At 38.8% G+C, this 11,283-nt stretch overlaps 1 long non-coding RNA gene across 1 annotated transcript; it reads left to right on the top strand.

Annotated features, from left to right (window-relative positions):
* The first annotated feature begins 656 nt into the window (after positions 1–656).
* LOC124273101 lies at positions 657–10,375 on the top strand. The gene is made up of 3 exons (XR_006897551.1): positions 657–667; positions 1,689–1,694; positions 10,293–10,375. It is a non-coding gene; the product is annotated as an uncharacterized LOC124273101 (long non-coding RNA).
* Positions 10,376–11,283: the final 908 nt, after the last annotated feature.

Genomic DNA, 11,283 nt, shown 5'->3' with positions numbered 1-11,283 from the left:
TTGAAATCACATATTGAAACGTGAGTGCAAGAACAAGTGGATTTTGATTTATCCAGTGCTTTCATTTTGATCAATTAACAAATCGATCTGAAACCGAACAGAACGATAAAACGACGTTTATAACGTTGAAAAATACATCTGATTCAGCTCTTTGCAAAGCCAACATAAATCTCTGTTTAATGGTCGACATTTTGCCAGAAAAAAGCATCAAGGCAATCAATCAGTGCTTGGGACATGTAAGACGTATCGTCTTTAAGAATGGAAACAGGTCCTTGTGTTTTCAGATGTAACAGACAACATCGCCTTTGCTTGTCATAAAACCTTGTAAAATGTGTTATATTTTTTTGAAGGTTTGGAGAATGCTATCAGTTTGCCATCATTTCTTGACATGTCAGCAGTTTCATAGCTTAGTTATTTTCCACGATTGTAGGAGTATGAATTTGGGCTGCAATTCTATTTTAGACTCTATATAAGTGACATAGATATTGAGAGTTTGTTATGTTTGTAACGGCAATAACACAGATAGAACCATCGGATCCCTAGACAAATAAGTTGAGAGGAAACTCGTACTAATACATGTCTCAGACACTTTGGGGACACCCACGATGTTGTGTTAGAAACGTAATCGGGGTTAAACAGGATTCGAACCCACGATCACAGGTTTCTGGTGTGGCCAAGTCGAAGTACGGCGGATTTGGCAACTGTGCCATACTTGCCACCTTTAATGAATTGTGAAATGACAACCAACCATCCATGACGATTACAGGAACTGTTGCCAAGAGCTTGGGTTTTTAATCATGTTTTTCTTTTTAGAAGCATGGGTGTTTTTACTTTTATCACATAAAGTCTTGAGGATTAAAGTCTTGACCAAAAACGCCATCACTGTGTTGAAAGAGCTGCGCATTAAAGCTGGGATGACATACTAAGGTTATTAATCATGTTTTCATTTTCAGAAGCACAGGGAGGGTAACTGTAGTGCTGTCATATGCATAATGCAAAGTCATATGGATTAGAGTCCGAAAACGCCATTTTGTGTTGAAAGATTTGCGCCTTTTGTGACATGCAATAATCCAGATCACACTCTGTAAACAAACGATCGGCATCAGGTGGGCTCCTCCTACAGACAATGTGCTACATGAGGACATTGGTTCCGAATTAAGCATCAGCAATAAATTGTGTGTACATATCAAGTTATAAGACATAACGCGGACAACCTACATCCAGTCATCCTCGATAATCTCCAGGGTATACGTTACGATCAATCTCCACTATACCCTGGATGCATCCACGGCTTGGTCCGACGATTTTATTAACTCCCTTGGCTGGCGTTTAATCCAATCAGGTGTCTACGCTGGGAAGTTGAGCAAACCAATTACAACTCACTTTCGCTTCTTAAATTATCTAACCGTTTAAACTTGGCAACACAATTGATGCAGAGGGTACTCTGAAAGATGTGGAAGGTTTTTTTAATATATTTTTTGAAAGTTTCAGATATGTCAATTTGTCTGTTTTATTTCTCCAAAAATCTGAGTTGTACTGCGAACAAACCTTTGCGACTGTGACCGCTATCTTTGTTGACACTGGCAAGCTCGGATGTAACGACGGCTTAGCTGATTGGCTACTGTGAGAATGCAGAGCCAGCAAGCCGTGGATGCTTTGGTCAAGCCGTGGATGCATCCAGGGTATAGTGGAGAGTGATCGTAACGTATACCCTGGCGATTATCGAGGATGACATCCAGTGAACTTTACAGTTTCTGTCAATAGCTGCCGACTTATATGACAAAGCTAGAAGCCATTCCGATCAGATCTGTTTAGGCAGAAGGGCATATTCATTTCCATTCAGCTGAACTACGGTGTTAAGCTCAAGAGAGAGAAGCAAGGTAAGAGTCCAGATCCAAGATCAGATGGATTCAAACCCATCATGTAGAAACGCATTCAGCCGATCCCTTGTCCAAATCATGAGGATGTGTGCTGATGACAAACAAGTGAAGATCTGGGTTATAACTGATCTTCAGTAACCCATACTTGTCGTAAGAGGCGACTAACAGGATCGTGTGGTCAGACTCACTGACCTGGTTGACACATGTCATCGTATCCCCATTGCGTAGATCGATGCACATTCTGTTGATAACTTGATTGTCTGGTCCAGACTCGAGTATTTACAGACCGCCGCCATATAGCTAGAGGATTGCTGAGTGTGGTGTTAAACACCAAACATAATCATAAAGCTATGGTAATCTGTTAAGGACCCCATGTGTATGTTTCACTGAGTTACATATAGTACATTATGGTATTCCTAGACATATATTTAACATTTGTTTGTTGTAGTAGTGGTCCGAGTAATTGAAATAATCGAAGATTGGTCGTAGTGACTAAACGACCAAGCAAACGATCATAATTTCTCATAATAGAACACAAACAATTCTGGAACACTTGTTTTCATTAACAATATTTTTCACATGGTTGGTTTTGTCTGTTCCATTTCGTAAGCACTACAAGCTCGTGTCAAGTCATGACTGAATTTATTTTAAAGATTCCAAGAAATTTATGTGATGTGAAATTTTGCGAAAAAACCCCGAAAGAACTACATGTTTTTTTCCTTATTTTTATGTGCATTAACAAATTTCATAAACGACGCTAACCAATTATTTCCGATAATTGATCGGTAGTAATGAACCAATCTTGAGTTATGAGGTTTTAACCAATTCCCAACACTAGTTTGTTGTCCGATTCGTTGCTTCGATTAAAGTTACGACAGAGTGTGTTTTCCAGGTAACATGCTGATAATAATGAGGGCTTGTCTTAGTTTGATAACTGTTTATCTGCATAACGATATACTCCACTGTCTTTCCTTTTTCTATAAATAATGACTGCGTCTATAATAAACACCCTCCTGCCCTACCATGACAACACAAGAAGGAACTGTTCTAACTGATTTTAGTCACTATGTTGTTTTGTTGGTAGTTCTTAGCGAGCTGTACCCGGGAAAATCCGGGTTAGAATTGATCTTCAGTACCCCATGCTTGTTGTAAGAGGTGACTAACGGGATCGGGTGGTCAGGCTCGGTGACTTGGTTGACACATGTCATCGGTTTCCAATTGTGTAGATCGATGCTCATGCTGTTAATCACTGTATTGTCTGGTCCAGACTGGAGTATTTACAGACTGCGGCTATATAGCTGGAATTTTGCTGAGTGCCGCGTAAAACTAAACTCACTCACTCACTCGTAGTGAACTGAAGGTTGTATTCCTCTTTGATGACGTTGAGGATGCATTGGTCGGTTGCAATGATTTTACAATGTTCTGTAAATGGTGATAAGCGGCCGCCTAAAGGACCCTGGAACACCTTGTAGTCAATGATTGTAGTTATAGATGGTTCGAAACAACCGCTATGATATGAGATAGTGTCGAATCAGATTAAAGAGGTGGCGGTCGCGTCGTCATCAATGGTGTATCGAGTTAGTGGCTGTTAAGGTCAAAGGGGTGATACTGTGGACGACCAATGCAAACACCTTTCTGACTAATTTTATATCCACGAAAACTGTATACTCTGTCTTTCTTACATAAACATAACCTTGTTTTGAAAGTACAGTGTAAAACATATGCAACTTGAGACGCAGAAACACCTACTCCTTTCCGTTATTTGCTAAGACACAAAAAGGTTAACTTCAAATCGATTGCAAATAACACAAGTTTGAAATGTCAGAATTGATTTTCGCATTTGTAAGACTTCATCCTGACATTTTATAGTGCCAATATGCTCGGCAATATGTTCTTTTTCTTCCAGTCTCTTGTAAAATATCTGGTCATCCTACTCATGAGAAATGAATGACATGTTCTACCAATGTTTTCTAAAAACAGATTTCTTCTTTAGCGAAATTCAAATTAACGCAAGGACTGGAATCGGTGATAACAGAAGACTGTGATGTGCACTCGCCTTACATTTCCACACAAATGTCTTGTCTTGTAGGACTGAATTTCTTTTTGGGATTACCCGAGGAGATTTTACCCGGGTTAGAATTGGTCTTCAGCAATCCATCCTTGTCGTAAGTGGCGACTAATGGGATGAGGTGGTCAAGCTCGCTGACTTGATTGACACAAATCGTATCCTAATTGCGTAGATGGATGCTCATGCTGTTGGTCACTGGATTGTTTGGTACATTACAGTTATTTACAGAACGTTGTCATATCGTTGGAATTTTGTTGTGTGCAGCGTTGAAATTGTTATTAATAGTCTGTGGGCATTTTTGTCGCGCTCACGGGCTTCACCTGACACATTTTGCGCTTTTCTACCCTTCTGAAGAAGGTTTGATAAACTGAAAAGCTGTTGGAGGTGGTGCGTTCGCATTGACAGATATGCATTAAGACATTGGTAATGTATGTTTACGGCGAAAGAAATGTCAAAGCTTCAAATGAATGTCTGTAAATTAAACAATGACAAGATGCATTACAGGAAGATGATCTATGATAAACTATTGGACCAAAGAGGATGAATGAATAGTCACGGTGGAGACTGCATTGTGGTCAATTCAACGTGGAAAAAAGAAGAGAACTACAGGTCAGGCGTCTGTGGTGGTGAGATGGGCCACCATGATATGGTCAATATCAGGGAAATTGGTTGTTGTCAGAATGAAGCCTCATCAAGAATTCAAGAAATTACCATTAGTTTGGCCTCGTCTCTTCACCTCCTACTCGTGCGGAATCTAATGTTAGATTTGCTTGATTGTAAAAGTAGCACAAAGAATCTGTCATTCAGGGCATTACTATACTAGACAGGGATGTCTGTTCAATGAAATTCTGTCAGATTGGATAAATACCTCGGTCTACTGTAGAAAATGGTGAAGAATTCTATCCCAGACTGGCTATTGGCATGGATCATGGTTTCAATCGCCAACACCATAGAGGATAGTCATACTGGAATCTCTATGCGGTTTTAAAGTGTGATATTTAGAATTACAGACCTATTTAGCATTATATATTCCTGATATAATATATCATTTAGTGTGGAAAGATACATCAGTGTCAGTCCTCGTGATAATTACATTTGGCATTGTAATGCCTTTGAACATTTCTAAGGCACTAAGTATGATACTGTCTATGAATTTTGTAATCGAAGTGCTGGCTTAATTCCTGCATTTAACTATTTATCACACTTCACCATGGTTTAAAATACATGGTTTTAATATTACACAGGTGTTCTGAATATCTTTATGAGACAATTTTCGTTATTTGAAACAGGTGTTGTGTAACCAGTTAAAAGTTGAGTGTTGTGTAACCAAACTAGGTTTTTCAACGTTTTTCAACTTTCTGTTGCCACCTCGATATTTATATTATAACTCCATTCAAGCAGTTTTTTACCAAAAATATCAACCAAACAAAACATAAGGTTTGTGAATAATTAAAATTCAATTTCGGTGTCCTGGGGATTAGTATTATTTTTCAATTGAATATTTTTAATTGTTAACTTCGTCTATAAAGTAGTCGTGGCAGAGTTATCTCCCTTTCGTTTTGTTTACATCCGGCATCGTCTGCTTCATTTGTCATCATGGATCACACTGTTTCCCCGTCCTGTGTGTAATAAGTAGATCAGAAAACTCATGGATGTTGAAAATGGAAACTATTCCAACGAGATATTTTAAACGTTTTGATTTATTCACGAGCGAGAATAAATCAAAATGTTTAAAAATATCTCGTCATGTGACACACCTTACAGAGGATTCATATTTTTTTATTTAGTTCTTTTTCTTGTGTATTTTTGTATTCAACTATAATACCAAGGTTAAATAAAAACATATCGAACACATTGTGTTATGTACGAAATATTAGAATAAGGGTAAGTGTTACAAAGAGGATATGCAACGGAGGCGGTTCAACGATTCCTCATTGATTGTGTTCTTGAAGCACAATGCCCAACACGTTTAGGTGCAGACACAGGGAGTAATCCCTGGCGGAGCACATTTACCAAGACCTTCCCATAACTACACCAAATTTAATGAGAGTGCCGGCGATGCAATTCATCCCCCGCAATTCATAGATTGGTAGATGAAGGATACTGGGCGATATTGATCTGGTGTTCATTGAGGCAAGGCAAATATATAGTGAAGGGTAGCGTGTAGACCAATTGTTAACTCAGTACATTTAGTTGTTGTGGAGCTCATGGCGATCCTTTAGGTGAGGCCCAATCATACATACGGGGGATGTTTCCATATTTTCAAAATATTTTCTTTTCTCACATTTACTTGAACAGAAACTTGCATAGTTACATTGATTAAGAAGATCTCAGTGCTCTGACATAAGGTCTGACTTGAAGGACATTCTACTTAGCCTGGCTATGCGAATCCTAACATATGCAGTATAATTAAATACTCTAAACATGCTAGCTTAAACTATGTGTCATAGACACCGAATACAAGGATCAATTAAATTGTCACTATACATACGGGTACTGTTACAGCGCTATAGTCCATCCCATGTACATGCATGCTCAAAGCGCTTTGAGTTTTCCCTCGGCACATCATATTGTGGTTATCATATAACTTGTCACTTTAGTTGTGTATGTGTGAGGAAGAACTATATACGGAAGTAAACAGAAATTTCGATTATATGAATTGATTATCTTTAAACAACAAACCAAAGTAATGACTCAATTATTTATGCACATAGAGAGAATAACGATCAAGGAAGGAAGGGAACTAAAGTCTGTTTCAATTCAGCATGTTGCAAATTTGATTATAAATAACATAAGTTCAATTTTAGAGCAATGTTCTCAATTTGTCCCATGTAAAGAATCAATTATGGTAAAAGCGTTTACATACAGTACAACCAGAAATTATTGAGAATTTAAGATTGTAATTTTTTATTTCTTTTTCACTCATTACTCACGTATTAATGTGAATATTAGCAGAACATAACTCCAGATTCAAAGACAGGTGAACAGTTAGTATTTTGTCAAGACACCATGGGCAGCAATGCAGGCTTCAATGCGGCGGGGCATACTACTGATCAAAGAAGTTAGAAAGTCGTGGCCCATGCTGTCCCAATATCGGACCACCTCTTCTTTCATTTCAGCAATATTTGTCAGATTTTTCTTATTGACACATTCCTTCATAAGTCCCCAAACATTTTCTATTGGATTTTAGGTCAGGGCTATAGCTTGGCCAATCTAATAATGTCATATTTTGGGTCCGAAACCAGGCCTGTGAATGCTTTGAACGATGTTTTGGGTCGTTGTCCTGCTGGAAATCCAAAAATTGCCATAGAAGACGTGAGCAGATGGAAGTAAATGTCCCTCGAGAATATATGTGTACCGCTCACTGTTCATATTCCCTTCAAATACACAGAGGGGCGTTGCCCCTAACACAGATATGCCACCCCACACGTTAAATGTCGGACTGTACTTTGGGCGCTGATACAAAGGTTTTTCAGTTTGTTTGGTCCAGAATTTCAGTGTATGAGGAAACAGCCACACAGAACTTTCATCTGAGAAAATCACATTGTCCCAGTTAAATTTCTATGCTGTAAGCACCAGTTCAACCTTCGCTCCTTTGGTTCAGGTTTCATGATCGGTGATGGAATTCCTCGACTTTTCTGCCAACCTATTTCATGCAGCAGTTCTAATTGTCTCCTTACAGCCAGCCACAGTTCCTCTGTCAATCATATCCAGCCTTACGTTTTCTAAACTCCTTCTTTTGTTTTTAGAAACAAGAATACCAAGCCGCCTCCTGTCACCGACTGTCAATTTTCTGGGCCTACCTGCGCCTCCCTGGTGCTCAATGCCATATCCATTTGCAATATTTTTTCAAAACACGATAAACAGTGGACAAAGGGATGCCTGTTCTACTTGAAATCACTTTAGCTGATTTGATGTCCTTGTTATAATACTCTAAAATCAACTTCCTCTTCTCTAAATCATCCATACTGAGGATCACGGAAAATGTCGTCTGCTAGCAAGTAAACAAAGGGGGATAACTCTTCACAAACTAATGAAAAGGATTAACGGAGTTGTCTCTCTTGAATGAAACCAAGCACTTGATAGCTGGTCAAGGTTGTTTATACTAGAAATCCAATTAAACATATTCCTAAAATTCTCAATAATTTCTGGTCATACTATAGCGAAGAATAATAAGCAGCACAACCTGACTTACATTTTGCTCCAAGATAACTGGCTTGTCTTTACTTCAGCTCCCTTCCCCAAACCGGGTAACAAAAACATAACTGTGGTTGTTTGAGTAAAACTAGTTTTATGTCGATGTATTTATTGCGGCTTGATGTGTCTTCATAACTGCACCATATCTTTGTGTGAGTGAACAATTTGCACTGCTTATCCGTAAAATAAGCAGTGCAAACGTCTGTTTTTAACTGAAAATGGAAACCAAAATTCTTCACCTTCAAACTTTTGTTGCTTGCAGTGAATCCAGGTGCAAAAGTGTTTGGGCATATTGATGAAACTGGATTCATGGGAAAACCTTAAATTAGATATCAACATTTAACTTGCACACAATATAGAGTCAAGGCTCGACAAAGTCTGCTTTATATATCCCGTAACGCGTTCACGGGGCTATTAAAATGGACTCTGTCCGTGCGTCCGTCCGTGCACATTCGTCTTTTCCGGAGCAGAACTTTAAAATCGTTCACTATTTCTTCCCCAATCTTGGCATATACATAGATCTTGTGATGTACTGGTGCCTTTTGGTAGTTTGGGATTTCTGTATAAAATATGTTTTGCGTTTCCATGGCAACAAGTTTGACTTCTACTGAAATTGGTGGTAGTGTTCTTTTCCGGACCAGAACGTAAAAACCGTTCACTATTTCTGCACCAAACCTGGTACATAGATAGGTCTTGTAGTGAACTGGTGCCTTTTGGTAGTTTTGGAATTCTGAATAATATGTTTTTGCGTTTCCGTGGCAACCATTTTGACTTTGACTTTGGTGCTATTTTCCGGAGCAGAACTTAAAAACCTTTCAATACTCTCCTTCCACTTGGCTATATACACTCCGAAACATTTGACATAATCACTAGTAGACATATACATGAAGAGTATTTTGCCATTGCGGGGGATATTGATGACTTTCTCTCTTTGTTTGACTGAATATGGAAACCATAATTCCTTCACCTGCAAATTGAGAAATGTTGTGAATCCTGGTACAGCAGTGTTTGGCTGTATTAATGATACTGGATGCACGGGAAAGACACAATATAGAGTCGAGGCTCGATAAAGTGAATGAGTGACTGATTGGTCAGTGTTTGGCTGTATTAATGATACTGGATGCAGGGGAAAGACACAATATAGAGTCGAGGCTCGATAAAGTGAATGAGTGACTGATTGGTCAGTGTTTGGCTGTATTAATGATACTGGATGCAGGGGAAAGACACAATATAGAGTCGAGGCTCGATAAAGTGAATGAGTGACTAATTGGTCAGTGTTTGGCTGTATTAATGATACTGGATGCAGGGGAAAGACACAATATAGAGTCGAGGCTCGATAAAGTGAATGAGTGACTGATTGGTTTCATACCGCTTTTAGCAATATTGCAGCAATATCATGAAGACATCAGTACGTCAGAAAGGGTCTTGACACATTACACCGATGTGGGGAATCGAAACTGGGTCTTTGGCGTGACGACCGAAAGCTTTAACTACTGTGCTATATCACTGCCTGAGGCTGAACAACGACCAGTAATCCTAGTCCCAATCACAACACTAAAATCGCTACCTCATCAGAAATCACTCTCCCTCTGATAAACAGAGCTGAGCGAGCATTCAGACAGATTAAACATCAAAGATCAAAGGCGACGCAGACTTACTGAAGCAGCCATTCAGTTAGTTGAGGTATCACCCAAACATTATGAATGTGTCTGGAACCTGCATTTATCGGTAATGCTAATTTAAGAAGACCGTCTATTGGGGATATTTAGGGAAGGAGGAGGGACACTACACTTCTAAACTAACGTCCACTCCATCACATCAGGACCGCAAACGTGTCTCGTTCCTCTTGTGGTTTTAGTTTGTTTTTATGTGGTTGCCATCGGACCAGAGAGTAATTGGATCTCAAATGGATCCTAATTGGATTCTGATGGGAATGAATCACCTGTCCAAACATTAAGGCATCTGAACTTGTTTTCCATAAGACAAAGTGTTTCCAATGGACCATTTCATGTGAATGAATTGACACCGCACACCGGGCGACATTTGAATATAGTGCTAGTTCGCCTAACTGGTCTGACGACCAACTCAGGATATGCTCACCTTTCACAGAAAACTTGGTTTCATCACTTTTTGACAGTTGTTACGAGAGTGTGTTTTTTTGTAATTTGTATTATCATTGGTTAAGTGATAGTTGTTATTTGGTCACAATGTTTAGTGTTTTGAGTGTGGGTTGTGGGTCACATTTCGCATCATTTCGTAACAAAATTATTTTAAAAGCTCATGATCAGTCCGAATCGTTGAGTTCACTTTGCTCTTAGCACCCATTTCGTATTATCATTGAACATATTTCTTTCACTTCTAGGAACAATGTGTTAAACCCATTTCCGCCGTGATATTGCTGGAATATTGCTAAAAGCGGCGTAAAACTAAACTCACTCACTCACTCTTTCACTTCTGTCGCAAACAAACACAATTCATTTTGACAACACTTGATGACACCATACTGGAAGGAAACCTTTCACTTTGATGTATCCTTTGCTTTCATTTTGCGCCAATTCACAAATCCATTTCAAATATTGGTGAAACATAAAAAGATGACAGTTTTCTAGCTTGGTTTCTAGATTTGAACGACTGAGTCAACCCTTTCCTAACCCAGCATCTGTTTGAAAGTAAATGATGTGCCAGGAAACAAGTTATGTAATCGATCAATGCCGTGGATAGACACACTAGATATACAATGTAATGATCTCATTTTACTCGAAGCGGTAAAACAGCATCAGTTGTCACTAATAGTTGTTAGCTTATAAACGTATGTTTTAAAGGGTCATCTACAAAGAGGATGTGGTTGATGTTGTAAATTCACAGTATAAATGTCATGGAAACTAGTTTAAAGAAATATACGACTTCGGGGAACATTGGTCAGAAATGGGAGTGTTGAGAAAATGACGAATATTAATGTTACTAAAGACAAGAGTTTGTTTATGGATGACAACTTCTTTATTGTGAAGGGTCACGACGTTTCGAAGTATGTTCTTACTCCATCAGGTGAATGAAACAATTAGGAACAAACAGCTATGTATGTACATGTTGAAACAACAACAGTATAACAAAGGAAGCCAGTAGATTGTTAATCCAGGC

The sequence above is a fragment of the Haliotis rubra genome, unplaced genomic scaffold, assembly GCF_003918875.1.
Source record: "Haliotis rubra isolate DU_JTF1 unplaced genomic scaffold, ASM391887v1 Scf1760, whole genome shotgun sequence".
Classification (NCBI taxonomy): Eukaryota; Metazoa; Mollusca; class Gastropoda; order Lepetellida; family Haliotidae; genus Haliotis; species Haliotis rubra.
The sequence above is the reverse complement of the archived record's forward strand: the minus strand, read 5'-3'. Positions and strand labels throughout refer to the sequence as shown.